At 46.6% G+C, this 15784-nt stretch overlaps 1 protein-coding gene across 1 annotated transcript in view; it reads right to left on the bottom strand.

The window, feature by feature from the left end:
- The window catches only part of LOC135696859 (uncharacterized), a 616504-nt gene that overhangs the window by 185433 nt on the left and 415287 nt on the right, over positions 1–15784 (bottom strand). The gene's annotated exons all lie outside the window — the stretch shown is intronic.

Here is a 15784-nt window from a genome sequence, read left to right on the forward strand (position 1 = left end):
ATTTTATCTTTCTGGAAGACAGTGAACTATGGAGCATATTTTTGCATCGGTCAATATTTTGCATAAAGTTATGCAATATGTTTTGGCGGGTGTGAAAACTGTGATTTGTGAAAAACATCGTTACGATGACAAATTCCTTGATCCTTCGGGTCATTTAACAAGCCACGAAGTGATATTTTGGTTCAAATGGGAAGAGGCGGTTAATGTTAGATTTAAATGATGAACAATTTGTAAGCATATGTAAAGCCCGATTCAAAGTAAATTTGGACGCATTCAACTGATCATAACTCAAGAATTAAACAACAGCTTTCAAACGATAAATAACAAGTTATTACATTTTACCGTTTCGAACGAACTGTCGCACTTTACTTGTGATCGATGCCATCATGATCTGCACAGTCACTGGTGACACTGTACCGGCGAACTTATTCCACTTTAAACGCATTTGTTGTGCATTTGTCACTTCTTTACCGCATCCTCGCAGTTTTCGCTTGACAATTGCCCAATATTTTTCGATAGGTCTGAACTCAGGGCAATTCGGAGGATTAATCTCTTTAGCGACGAAATTAACATTGTTTGCAGCATACCATTCTAGTACCTCCTTAGAGTAGTGGCAGCTGGCTAGATCCGGCCAAAACATAACGTTGGTCTTGTGTTGCCGAATGAAGGGTAAAATCCGCTTTTTCAGACACTCTTTAATGTAAACCTTCGACGTCATTGTGTTAGATGTGATGAAAACCTTGGTTTTAAGGCCACAACTGCAGATTCCTTGCCACGACCAATTGCCAGGTAAAATTTTCGTCCGGGGATTTGTTTATAATCCATTTTAACATATGTTTCTTCATCCTTTAAAATACAGCCATCAAATTTCGTCAAAACTCGTTCGTATAGTAACCGTGCTCGCTTTTTGGCCACTAAATTTTGTTTTAGGGAGCGATTTGGATGTTTACTGGCACAAAAAGACTTATATCCTTCTCTTGAAAGGATGTTACGTACGGTGGAAAAGTTGGAATCTTTTTTTTTTTTTTTAACTTTATTAGAGAGATTTTTAGCCGTTGGCTAGTTCATCTCTATAAAATGGGAGGCCCCAGAGGGGGGTTCCGCCAGCAAATTTTGTTACGGAGTTGGCTTACAATTCACATGTACTCAAATAGAAGCAATTAAAACAGATTCCAGTAAAAAGACTAACAATACAACGGAGAAGAAAAAAAAAAAACAATCTGGTACATCAAAGTTAGGTAGGGTTTTGAAAAAGATCGGAGCTCCACCGTAGGATGGGTAATCCCCCGTCCTGTAGAGATGTACCGTCAGCCAAAACAAAGTTAAAAGGACCTAAATGTTGTTGTATAACCCAGCGTCCTTGAGGAAATAAATAACTGCCGCTAAAGTGGAAGGTTCGTCGCCCAGTATGTCCCTAATGCTGTTGGGAAGTGCGTACTGCTCCCTTAGTTGTTGGTATTGCGGACACAGGCATAGGATGTGTTCCACCGATGCAGTGGTTCCGCAAACGTAGCACATTCTGTGGAACTGCGTCCCACCAAAACTATGTGAGATCCTTGTATGGCCTGTCCTAAGACGAGAAACCACCTTCTGGTCCCGTAGTTTCGACATATCCGTCCACTTGCTCGTCGTTCCTTTGATTCTTCGGATGAAGAGGGATTGGGATTGGCACCACTCTGCTTCCCAGGCTTCCCACATTTTGCTGACTATCCATCGCTTTATGTCCTGTAGTGGCACTTCGTCGGTGTAACGGGGGCCAGCTGGTCCAGACCCTGCCAGGCTGTCGGCTTCGCTGTTGCCTGGGATACCGCAGTGCCCAGGGATCCAGGAAAACACCGTGTTGGGAGGTGTGGCCTCCACAATACCCTGTATCCAGGGGTGAGTCATGGTCTCCGATGTAAGGGCTTGTATCACGCTGTACGAATCGGATAGCACCAGTATGGGCCGGTCCGAGGGTGTTGTAACGGCAACAAAGATGGCCGCAGCTTCAGCGGAGAAAACCGAGCTTTGTGGTGGTAGGCTGCTACTCATCGGTGCTGAAATTCCGGCTACTCCAATTCCGACCCCGGCTCGGGAAAGCGATCTGTCTGTGTATATGTGGACATGGGTTGGATAGTCAGAGCCTAGAAGTTCGGCTATTGTTCTCTTCAGCGCTGCAGAGTTATCTCCAGCCTTGAACCTGCTTTTTATCCGACTATCGATTTTTGGTGGAGGTATGCGCCAACTTTTGTCTCCGTACCAGTGGACTTTGGCCGAATTGGCAGTCATGCAGAGGAGTCTGTTCCCCTCATCGAGGAGAAAGATCCTTTCATTTTCGGAGGTCATTGCGGTAAAGGCAGCGGCTTTCGTTGCAATTGCTGCGGTTATACGATGGCGGAAGGGCAGAATACCCGCTTCGATGCATGCGGCATCGGCGGGCGTTGACGGAAGAAGACCGGAGACAATCCGAACGTAGGTGTTAAAAGTTGGTGCTAGTATCTGCACGAGCTTTTCGGTGGCGATGTACGTCATCTCAAGACATCCATGCCTTGGATGGGCGGAACGCTTCCGCCTGTTCTGGGTGTGGCCCTGTCTCATTCAACAGCATCACCGAGCACCATACCGGAGCCTATCAGCAACCTACGTATTCCGAAAGCAATCTCCTTTTACTCAGCCGTTGGGACATCCTTGCCCCCGGTGGGGCTCTGTCTCATTTGGTCATCGGCCCAAGTCCATCGGCGTCTTCCACTACCACGTCATCAACGCCAAGATCGCCTCGGCCCAACGGAACTCCCCCGCCTGGCTTTCGTGGGCCTCCGTCCGATGATGACCTATCCAACCACACAGCCGAGAACCACCTGAACCTCCTTTCGCCCGTTGGAACATCCCTGCCTCTGGTGGGAGGAATTCCTCCTCCTGCCTCTGGTGGGGCTCCGTCTCATTCGGATTGGAACATTAATGGGTTTCTCCAGCACGATATTGGCCAGCCCGTTAACCCGAGTGGCAGTCAAAACCATGACAACGCCGAGTCTACCATCCTGTACCCCACGCCTGCACTGCCCAAGCCGGTGAACCTTGTTCTCCAGTGGAATATAAACGGATTCCATGGCCGCCTAGGGGAATTGGAGCTTCTCAGCCAAAGCGATGCCCCCTGGATAATCGCTCTACAAGAGGTCAACAAAGTCACAACCGACCAACTCAATCGCTCGCTGGGAGGGAGATACGATTGGACTTACAAGCGTTGCACCAATTTCAGGCACTCCGTGGCCATCGGGGTGCTTAGGAGCATTCCACACGATGTTCTTGACCTCGAAACTAACCTGCCAATCGTCGGCGTCCGCCTTAAGAACGCCTCTAACTTAGCTATCGGCTGTGCGTACCTGCCCTGCGGACGGATAGCCAATCTGGATGGGGACTTAAGTGCAGTTATTTCCAAGTTTCCGGAACCGCGGCTCTTCGTCGGCGACATCAACGGGCACCATCCGGACTGGGGCAGCCCTCGCCCAGATCCCAGAGGCTCTATCCTGGCGAGCATTTTTGAGAGAGAGGACTTGGTGGTGCTGAACGATGGCGCTCCCACCTTCTTTAATGGACGGCACACCACCGCGATCGACATTGCCTCTGCCAGCCGATCTATCGTAGACAAGGCACAGTGGAATATCTGTACCGACCTGCACGGTAGTGACCACTACCCAATCCGCATACAGCTTTTCGTAGGTGCAGTCCCCCCCACGACTCGGAGACCCAGGTGGCGCTTCGAGGAAGCCGACTGGGACGCTTTCAGGGAGAAATCCGACGCTCTCTTTCAGCAACGCGAACCGAACGATATCTCCAGCTTCACGGAAGTACTATACGACGCTGCAACACTATCCATCCCAAGGACTGGTAGCGTACCCGGGCGAAAAGCCCTACGTTGGTGGAACGAGGATACCAAATGTGCGGTAAAAGCACGACGCAAAGCCCTACGCCGGCTTAAGCGCCTAGCCTTAGACGATCCTGGTAGGGAGGAAGCGCTGAAGGTCTACCGAGAACGCCATCTCTCGTGCAGACAGGTGATCCGCGACGCGAAGCGATCCAGCTGGATGGACTTCCTGGATTCAATCGATGAATCCCAATCGTCGAGCGACTTGTGGAATCGCGTCAACGCTCTCAGTGGCAAGCGGCGATCCACTCCACCTACCATCCAAGCTCATGGCAACACGATCTCAGAACCAAAGGACATCGCTGACAATTTAGGGAACTATTTTGCCGGCCTGTCCGCTATCAGTGGCTACGACAGCGATTTCGTCCAGCGCGTCAAACCTTCCACAAGCAGCATTCGCGACCTGCGAATTCCATCCGATGTCCCTTCCCTCCAGATCAACGATGCTCTTACCTTCCGGGAGCTTCAGTTCGCCCTCGGCAGCAGTACTGGTAAATCTGCCGGGCCGGACGAGATTGGATACCCGGTGTTAAAAAACCTCTCCCTCGACGGAAAAACGAGGCTACTCGCTCTCTTCAACGACCTATGGCTCACTGACTCGTACCCGGACCTCTGGAAACAAAGCCTGGTAGTGCCCATTCCAAAGATCAACGCGGCGAGTGGAGAAGCCTCCTCCTTTAGGCCGATTGCGCTCACTTGCTGCGCGGCAAAAGTGATGGAGAGAATGGTAAACCGTCGACTTAGGCAGTTCCTGGAGTCAAACAGTCTCCTTGACGAACGGCAGCATGCATTCCGACAAGGACACGGCTCCTCCACTTACTTTGCAGCCCTCGGAAATGTACTCAAGGAAGCCCAGGACAACGGTCACCATGCGGAGTTAGTATCCCTTGATATTTCAAAGGCGTTCAACAGGACTTGGACGCCCGGCGTCATCAGGCAGCTCATCGGCTGGGGCCTGAAAGGCCACATCACACATTTTGTACGGAATTTCCTCCTTGATCGTACCTTCCAGGTGACTGTCGGGAACACTCGATCGGATCCGTTCCCCGAGGAAACTGGAGTGCCCCAGGGATCCGTCATAGCGGTAACGCTATTCCTGGTGGCAATGAACGGGGTGTTCAGCCGACTGCCCAAGAACGTGCACGTAATCGTCTATGCCGATGACATACTCATCGTCGTAACGGGACGAACGACTATACGGACCAGGAATATAGCCCAAGCAGCTGTCTCCGCCGTCAGCAGGTGGGCGCTTTCTGTTGGTTTTCAGCTCTCCGCACCAAAGAGTGTACGGTGCCATATCTGCCACTCGGGTCATCTGATTCGGGGACCACCGATCACCATCCAGGACCATCCAATTCCGCTTAAGAAAACAGTCCGCGTTCTGGGGGTAGTTCTGGATCGGACTCTAAGTTTCGACCAACACTTCAGAACGGTGAAAGAAAACTGCCGTAGCCGCATCAACATCGTCAGGACAATCTCCCGTCCGCACCGCTCCAGTAACCGCGAGATCCGCCTTCGTGTCGCCCGGGCTGTTATCGACAGTCGACTTTTCTACGGCCTCGAAATTACCTGCTTAGCCACCGAGAAGCTGAACCGCATCCTCGCTCCGGTATACAATACCTACGTACGCATCGTATCCGGCCTCCTACCTTCCACGCCCGCAGACGCCGCTTGTGCAGAAACCGGAGTCCTCCCTTTCCGCTATCGATCTGCTGCAGCCTCTGCCACCAAAGCCGCTGCCCTCGCTGCTAAGACATCCGGGAACGATAGGGTCTTTCCCCTCAACGAGGGGAACAGAGCCCTCCGCACTGCAGCCAACGTAGACCTCCCCCCGGTGGCCAGGGTCCACTGGCATGGAGAGAAAAGTTGGCGATCAAACGTTATCAAAATAGATAAGCGGATTAAGAGAGGATTCCAAGCCGGAGATAACTCTGTAGCGTTGAGGCGCTCTGTTGCAGAACTTCTTAGGTCGGTTTATCCGGGGCACGTTCATCGCTTTACGGACGGATCGCGATCACGGGCCGGAGTGGGACTCGGAGTGGCAGGACCAAACACCGCAACAAGTCAAAGTCTTCCGGAGGAGTGTTCCGTTTTTTCCGCAGAAGCCGCTGCTGTTCTTGACGCAGCCATCACTCCTGCAGATCAACCGATCCTTGTGCTAACGGACTCACACAGCGTCATCCAGGCGCTGGAAGCCGAAGCCCCGAGCCACCCCTGGATACAAGCCATTACACGTTTTGCCCCACCCTCAACCGTTTTTACGTGGATTCCCGGGCACTGCGGTGTTCCTGGAAATGAGGCAGCGGACAGGCTGGCGGGATCCGGTCCATCCGGACCCCGCTTCACCAGGAACGTACCACTCCTAGACGTCAGGCGTTGGATTGCGAATATCATCATGGAAGCCTGGCAGGAGGAATGGTTTCAGTGACGCACCACCCTCCTGAGAAAGATCAAAGAAACCGTACGACCTTGGCAAGACAGCCACAAGTACAAAGACCAGCGGATTATTTCAAGACTCCGGACCGGCCATGCGAGGATTTCCCACAATTTTGGTGGGACACCCTTCCACAAGGTTTGTCCACTCTGCAGCATCCCTGCCTCGGTGGAACACGTGCTGTGTGTCTGCCCAGAGTTTCAGAGGCTACGCGAACAACACCGACTCCCAGAGAGCATCAGGGAGCTACTTGGCAACGACCCCTCGACGTTGACTGCGCTGATTGCATTCTTGAAGGACGCTCACCTATACAACCAAATCTAGCCCTCTCGTCGTGGGCTGCGCTGTCCGTGTTCTTTCACCTTCCTATTTTCCTGCCGTCGGGGTATCTCTGCCGGACTGGGGCACTGTCTCTTACGGTGGAGCTCTACCTTGTTCGCGCATCCATTCCTCACCACAGTCCCGATGTAACTCCCACTTTACATTAAGTTTTTTTAAATGTTGTCTGTCCCTTTTGGTGGGTAATCAGAGCCAGTTGTACGTTATGTAATGATAGACTGAAACGCTTTCTTTCGAGGCAGGCCCTAAGCCTGACCCTCGATTATCAAATGTGATGAACTAGCCTACGGCTAAAAATCACAAAAATAAAGAAAAAAAAAAAAAAAAAAAAAAAAACTCAAGACCGTACAGTAGGCGACTATCGATGACGGCTCTTGCAACCCGGAAACGAGTGTCACGATTGTTAGACCGGTGGGGGCGAGAGATAGTGCGGATCAAGTTGATCCTTCTGCGGCAGTTGTTCTTGATCGCCTTAAAGTGCTGCTCGAAGTTGAGGGACCGGTCAACAAGTACCCCCAGAATACGGACCGTCTTCTTCAGTGGTATGGGCTGGCTTTGAACTTTAATAGGTGACCCGCTGACACGGTGCCGGGATGGACACACGTGGCACCTGACGCTTTTCGTGGCCGAAAGCTGGAAACCTACCGCGCTGGCCCACCTGGCTACAGCGGAGACTGCTGCCTGGGCCTTGATCCTGTTGCGTGCTGCTGTTGGGCCGGTAGTTACGATAAGTACATCGTCTGCATACACGAAAATGTAAACATTTTTCGGCAGTCCTCCGAAAACTCCGTTCATGGCCACAAGGAAGAGGGTAACGGCGATAACTGAACCTTGAGGGACGCCCGTCTCTTCTCTGAAAAGCTGGGACCTCGTGTTGCCCACTGCGACTCTGAAAGAGCGATCGGTCAGGAAATTTTTGATGAAGTGGACCATGGGTCCACACAGCCCCTAGTTGACAAGCTGCTCTAAGACGAGGGGGGTCCACGTCCTGTTGAAGGCCTTCGATATATCCAGCGAGACGATCTCGGTGTGGAGACCGCTATCGTTGGCACTCTTGAGGACCTCCCCTAATGTTGCAAAATAAGTTGACGTTCCGTACCATTGACGGAAGGCGTGCTGTCGATGGTCCAGAAGGTTTCCGGCTTCAAGGAAATGCTTTAGCCTCCTGTTGACCATTCGCTCCAGGACCTTGGCCATACAGCATGTCAAGGCTATTGGCCGGAACTTGCTAGCTTCACGGGTTGTTTCATTGGATTTTGGGATGGGGATGACTAAGCTCTCTTTCCACGACGCTGGATACGAGTTGGTGAACCAGAGCTTGTTGAAAAGCTCCAGCATCCGTAGCTGGCCTGACGTTGGTAACCTCTTGAGTAGAGGGTACCCGATTTCGTCGGGACCCGCCGACTTTCCGTTGCTGCAGCGGAGGGCATGCTGCAATTCCTGCCAGGAGAATGCCTGGCTGATGTCCGAGTTTCCAGCGTCAGAAGAAACAGAAAAACTTGCAATGGATGACGTCGAAGGCTTAGCTTTCCGCTTGAATTCGTCTTCGTACTTTTCGATGGCTGCGAGATCGGCAAAGTACGAGTTGGAATCGTATTTCTTTGCCAAATCACGTATGGAGACACCTGGGTTGCTTTTCACGTACCTCAACACCTTTCTCCTCAGCTCTTTGTCCCTAGTGCCACTTTTATGATAGATGCGCTGTGCTCTATCCACACTCAGAGTATCCTTGTAACGTTCGATTACAAGACTCACCGTTGACTTTGGAAATTTTAACATTTTTGCTATATTTGAGACAGACAACGAAGGGTTCACAGCAAAAAAATCTGAACTTTAATTGTGATGTTAATATTAATTGACGAAAACTTGTATTTCATTTCACGCAAAAGAGCAACTTGTAAGCAATGTTGTTTACAAAGATGACTTTTGTATACAATATTTGCAACATTTCATGAAAAGTCTCAGAACTTTACACAGTTTATAATGTAAACTTATATAATATATGACGCTCCTTTTATGTGCATCATATTGAGTAGAAATTCATACTACTTTTTCGAACTGTGTTCTCTAGATGTTTGTGCACAAATAATTTTCTTTTCTCAAGTTCCTTGATCCGTAATTTTTGGATGCGTTGATCAATCGAGAAAAATTTTTCACCAATTTCTTCGTCACTGAAACATCAACAAATGCCTGTCAAACGTTTTTTGCTCCAACCACCAGGGGCGCGGTGGTGTATTAAACCGTGCGTCCAGATTTACTTTGAATCGAGCTTTATATCTCTGGGTAGGTTGTTATATTTGGCTGGACCTATATAAGTAAACCGTTTCTGACCAAAGTTTGAATACGCACGTGATCGAGAGCAAGACCCCCAAAATCACTTTCAATCGAAAATCGTCAAGCGACGACGAAGCTGTCAGCCATCATTTTCAATTGAAAGTCATTCTGTCATCTCTTCGAGCAGATCCCCTTCAACATCAACAGAACCACTTTCGATCTGTTTTCATGCTCTTTGTTTTGGCTTGATTCGTATTCATTTCGTATTTGATTGTCAAATGAACTTAGTTTCGTATCAAAGCAAAACTGTTCAATCCACATTCACGCAGATTTTCTGACTTTTGTTGATTGTTCACTCATTTAAGCGCATGTGTTAAATTCATCATTGACGGGTGGTTTGTTTACCCATCAATATGTGTATGCGTGTATTTTTTTTTTATCGATGTGACGTCTAGAAGCCGGAAATCGATATCCGATGCCATTTTGAAGTCCAAGATGGCGGCTTTCGGTTCAAGAAAATGTGGAAAATACTGTCGAATACTACAGCTGCACCGAATAGTGCCTGGTACTCGGTGTTTACATGCGAAGTTTCGCAAATATTCGACCATTTTCTTACAAATGAGTGGTAGACAAAACGATTGAGTGAAATTTTATAAGTTCAACGCTTGATATTCGGCCGAATACTATGGCAGCCGAATATTCAGTGCAGCACTATCAAATACCCATCAATATGGGTATTTTGGAAACGGGATGACGTCTAGAGAATAAAATCAATATCAAATGCCATACAAAATGGCGGCTTAAGATTTAAAAACTACAAGGGACAGCCCTACACAATGGTGACGTAGGACTACATGCCTTATATAATAAATATTATTTGTTAACTGCAGCAGGAGCTTGTGTTTTGTGTAGGAATAGGAATTTGAGCGGGGTTCTCTTTGTTTATACTCTTAAGTATGACCCGCTTGACATAGATGGCCCACAGCAACTCACGAAGAGCTACGGATTCCGATCAATAGCGGTGCGACTTCTTCCTCCTTCTATAGATGCTCATGTGAGCTGAAGCTCGGTGCTTGCAGGAAGCCTTTTGTGGTGTAATCCAATTGGTCCCCGGTTCATGAGTTGATGTTTCGATAGGTAGGGTTCAGGTGTGGGAGCTGCCTCCCTGGCGTCGATAGCATTGGTGCCCAGCACGGAAAATAAGATCGACGGAAAACAAATCAAGGAAAAAAAGACATCCGATTAATGACCTTGACAATTGTAAAACAAATACTCTTTTACAAATTTATGGTGGTCTTGAAAAGGATCGTTTTGTCGTGATGGTTGAGTAATGCTGAGCTATTAGGGTGTTAAATACAGATGAAGCTGGTGAGCTGTATGTTGTTTGGAATAAGGGTGACGCGCTTGGTATAGATGGCCCACAGCGACTCACTAAGAGTTACTGATTCCGATCAAAAGCGGTGCAGCTTCTTCCTCCTTCTATGGATACTCATCGGGGCTGCAGCTCACTGCTTGCAGGCAGCCTTTCTTGGTGTACTATGAACAATGTTCAACGCCACGCGCCGAAAGCACTGCTGCTGTTGCAGCTGATGCCGACGACCACACACCACCACACATGGTGGTTGGAACTGAATCCGATCAACGGTTGGGCCAGCTTTGGTAGCTAGCTGCTTGCGGGGAGCCTTTCGTTGTGTACTGGAGAACACCACCAATCACCACGCGGTGATTGAATAAACACCGTTTGATGAGACCGAATGGAATTCAACTTTGAAATCTGTGTTGGGGAAATCGCTTTTCGCAGGCAATCGGTGATAATTTTAACTAAGGGGGTAGTCCACTCTGGCGGCATGAAAAATAGGTCATTTTCACGAACTTTTTTTGAGGTTGAATAACGATCAATAAAAAAAAAAGAATGCATGGTTTTGTCAATTGAAATGTCCTCTTGAGATTTTTTTTTGGCGCGATTGGATGTTTCCTGTAGCCGCTGCACCAGGTTCCCCAGGAGACCTCCCGTCTGAGTCGTCGCGGGGCGGGACGTCTGGCGGTCACACCACTGGAGCTGGTTTGGTTATGGTTGGTGGTTATTCTATGATGGATGACCCAGTCTTGTACGTAGCCGTTTTTGATTTGGTTGAAAAATAAAAATTTGGCGACGTTTTGAAAAAAACAGTCCGTTTTTGTACCCTAAAATTGGAGATAAAAACTTGCACCAGAAATCCATTTTTGATTCTTTTGGAAATCAGCTACGTACAAGGCTAGAAAAAAAGGTACTTAACTCGAAAATTCAATCGCCGTTTAAATCGAATGAGCCGTTTCTAAAATACAGCGCCCGTCAATTTTTAAAACATCGTTTAGAGATAATCGCGGCAGCAGTAAGACACTAATCGGCCTATAACTTTGGAACGATGTCACTTGCGGACTTTCGGTCAAGTCTATGTCAAAGTAGACATTCCAAAGTATTTTTTAAGCAAATAAAAAAGATTTTTTGAAATTTCCAGAGTGGACTACCCCCTTAACATAGCAACGGTCATTTTGGGCCTATTGCACAGCCCGCACTTAGTCTTTCTTAATCTAGCGCAGTTTAGCACCAAACGGAATGTTATTGTCACTGTTGGCTTTCAAATTTATTTATCTTTCCGTACGTACCGTAAAATTTGATAAAGAGAAACCAATCACTGATATATTGTCAAAAGTCTAACACTGCTTCTTGACGCCAAACTCGGCCTACGGATTTTAAACTCGGCCTAACGTTTTGAAACGCCATTGAAACGCGAATGAATTCACTTCGGCCTATCGGATGAAGACAAAAATTGATTCGGTCGGAGCGCTTCTTTTGTTTTTGGATATAATGGATGCAAACCTTCATATCACGCGTTCTCATTGACTTCGTTCCGTAGCTTATTAACTAAAGTATCGTATCAAACGCATAATTGACTTGTTAAATCTGAAATCATGAATTTATTTGAAGTTGTCTGCTCGATAGGCCCAAAACGGGCGATTAGGCCGAAGTAGTTCTCTACCCTTCCATACATATGTTTTTTTTTTAATCAAGTTAACGTCTAGAAGCCGGAAATCGATATCGCTATTTTGAAATCCAAAGCGACGGCTTCCGATTTGAGAAAAAGTGTCAAATACCCTTAAATATGGGTATTTGCAGAACGAAGATGACACATAGAGGCCGGAAATCGATGTCAGACGCCATCTTGCATAAACAAATGGCGATTTCTGGTTTCAGAACATGCGGGAAATACTGTCAAATTCCCATCATCTAGCGGCCAGAAACCGATGTTTGAAGGCATTTTAAAATCTTATTTATAAAAAGAGTAAAATACTGTCAAATACCGCTCAATGCGAGTATTTTTGGAATCGAGGTGACATCTACTCGGAAAAAAATCCGTTCCCGAAAACGGGAACGGACCGTGAACTAAAAATCACGGCCAGCTATTCAGAACAAAATTTTCTCAAATATACACCGTGAACTATAGTTCACGGCTGTGGTTCACGAATATGGGAACTCTTTTTTTCCCGTGAGAGGCCGGAAATCGATGTCTGACGCCATCTTGAAATTCAAGATGGTGGCTTCCGATTTCTGTAGAAGTGTCACGCGTCGTTCCCGGCATCCACGCGTCGTTCCCGTTTCGAAAATACCCAGATCTTAGGATATTTGACACTTTTCGTGAAACATCAAATATCGATTTTCGGCATCTACGCGTTGTCCCCATTCTGTAGGGTATTTAACACTTGTGAAAACCAATGGTCACTAAATTGGATTCAAAAATGGCGTCGTACCCATATTGTAGGATATTTGACACTTTTTCTGAAACTCGATGACCGCCATATTGGTTTCCAAAATGGCGTTGGATATTGAATTTCGGCATCTACGCGTTGTTCTCGTTCGGAAAATACTCATATCTTAGGGTATTTGACCCTTTTTTTTAAAAAAAAACCGATGGCTGCCACTTTGGATTCCAATTTTTTTCTTATTTATTTATTTAATTAAATCTTCAACATAATGTTGTACAGATATTTTCTAGGGTAGGTGTTGAATTCTATGTCTGTAAGTAGACTTACTAATGTTAAAATCATATACATCAAACGTTTCATTAAACACACGACAGCACAAAGTCCACGGTTCGTTGAATCCATAGTTGGTCCGATGGGTAGGTTGGTACAGAAGCGTGTAACTACGTAGAACTCTTTGAGGAGCATAAATGTAGATTTGGCTCACAAGAGAGTTGCAATCCACGTCACCGTTAAGCAATCCAAACACGAAGAGTCACTGAAGTAGTTTCCTCCCTGCTGCCAACGTGTCCAGGTCAATCAGCCTGCACCGTTCTTCGTAAGGCGGCAAATTTACCGAATCGTTCCAGAGCAAAACACGTAAAGCGTATCTTACGAAGTTTCGCTGAATGGCTTCGATTCTGTTAGCTTGAATAGCGTGAAAGGGTGCCCACACAACAATTGCATACTCTAGAAGACTGTGGACGAGAGCACAGTATAGTGATTTCAGCGCGTAGATGTCCTGGAATGCGTTTGTGTTTCGTTTCAAGAAACCTAATGTGGCGAATGCTTTAGCAGTTATCATGGAGATGTGCTCATTGAATCTGACTTTAGAGTCGATGATAACACCCAAATCCTTAACTGAAGAAACGAAGAGCAAACTACTGAGTCCTATCCTATAGTCATGTCGTAAGGGCTCCCGTGAACGGCTAAAAGATATTGCGCAGCATTTTGTGACATTAACCTGCATACCGTTCAATGTACACCAGCGCAAAAGGGAATCAATATCCTTCTGGAGTGCGCAACAGTCAAGTCTTGACTTGATTGTGTGTCTTAGAACTCCCGGAATCTTATGCCAGAGGGCCATGTGTCCAAACACATTGCTTTGGATTTCAGATCCGCTGCCAGTTAGGGAACGTACGTCTTTGCCACGAGGAACAAGTTTAATTACAGTGGTATCACTCGTTCCCAAATTTGAGCGCACCATACACGTTACCGTTTCATCGCTGACATCTGGATGAATGTTCGACATTTTCGGCATCTACGCGTCGTCCCCGTTCCGAAAATACCCATTCTGTGCCCGATGACCACCATCTTAGATTCCAGAATGGCCTCGTTAATTTAATTTTCATCTAATATACAATAACATTTTATTACTAAATATAATCCGGATGCCATCCCTATCGGCAACCGATATTGACAACCTGGATATTATATTTTGATACCTGATGAGTCATTCATTGCGTCAATTGAAACAAGTCTTTGCTTCAAATGAAATGAACTGATGCACTTGACGAACGAAACAAGCGATGGTCATGTCATGTTTGACAGGAGGAGTGTTCATCGTGACTCGATAACAAAACACACAATGATTCACACGAAAATGATATTGCTCGAAATGAAGCGATTCTACGGAAAGCCCATTTTCTTTTCTTTGTTTCGAAAAAGCAGAACCCTGATCGAGAGGGATGATTAATTTACGTTGTGCAATCGTGGCATCACATTTAAAGTTAAATTATGGATACTTGCTGGATTATGTTGCACATTGTGATCCAAGAGCAATGTTTGTTCTTTACACATGCCTTGTATAGGCAATACTTTATGTGTGCAACCGGACAGATGGAAACAGGAAAGGTAGGTTAAAGATTATTTTAATACATCGATTTTGTAATACTTGCAGTCTTTTAAGCTTTGATTTACAGGCTCTGCCCCAGGTGTGGGAGCTGCCTCCCTGGCGGTGGTAGCATTGGTGCTCAGCACGGAAAACAAGATCGACGGAAAACAAATCAAGGGAAAAAAAATATCAATGTCACCATCGGGGCCAGTTTTGAAAGGTTGCAATTACAACGCGATCGTAGCTTGTATGATGTGATATGAGGGGCTTGGTGGCCTAAGAGCGACCATTTTTGCTTACTAAGTAGAACATCATGAGTTTAATCTCACGCCCTTCCAAATTCAAGATTCGTGAATCGCTTTATTTGTTAATGTGAATACAAATGAATAACAGCAAACCGATCATTTGTGTGTTGTTATCAAAGAAGCTTGTTTTCCTAGTGGCAAAAGTTTTTGCTTACTGAGCAGAAGACCGTGGGTTCAATCTCAAGCTCCTTCGCGTTATATCAGGACATCAATTAAGCTTATCGTTTACCAAAACGAAAACTGCTGCAATCCCAACCCTCTTACCCAATATCCTAGTGATTTTTTTCCGTGGAAGTGCAGAGGTGTTCTCGACTTGCATCAAAGCGAGTTTCACGTCAAGACATTCCTACCCATTCCTTTCTTAACCTGCGTTTGGGCGCAGCCGGCGCTGGTATTGCCTAGTTTTTGATCACCAGTTTTTACACATTGAGGATGATTGTTAGTCCCAAGCATCGTCTATTGGTTATCTGTGTAAAATCACCCGCACCGGTGCTTTGCTATTCAGGCTGCTAGTTTGACAACTTCAGCCATTGCTATTTTAGTTAGCAACAAGGTTTTGCATCAGTAGTTGCTAAATCTATCGGTGAACTTCGAGCTAAAACTGATCGCAGAGCTTCGTTATTATCGTGATTATGAGATCCAGAACATCCTTAAAATTGGTCAATACGTAAACAATATTCTAGACCTCCGTGATTATTTTTGTAAATCACTTGTTGTGAAGTTATAGGGATGAATTTGGATTTGAGACCAGCATGTGCACTCTGCTGGCCACGGAACGGCTCTCCGGAAAATCTGGAATATCCCTAAAAGTGGTCATTTTGTTAAAACTATTCTGATGCTCCAATGTTTCTTCAATGCACTCGTTGTGATGCTGAATGAATTAGTTTGGACCTAGAACTAGCATGGACACTTTTTTT

The sequence above is a fragment of the Ochlerotatus camptorhynchus genome, unplaced genomic scaffold (genome assembly GCF_037179485.1).
Source record: "Ochlerotatus camptorhynchus isolate MF236.1 unplaced genomic scaffold, CSIRO-AGI_Acam_v1.1 ptg000062l, whole genome shotgun sequence".
Lineage (NCBI taxonomy): Eukaryota > Metazoa > Arthropoda > Insecta > Diptera > Culicidae > Ochlerotatus > Ochlerotatus camptorhynchus.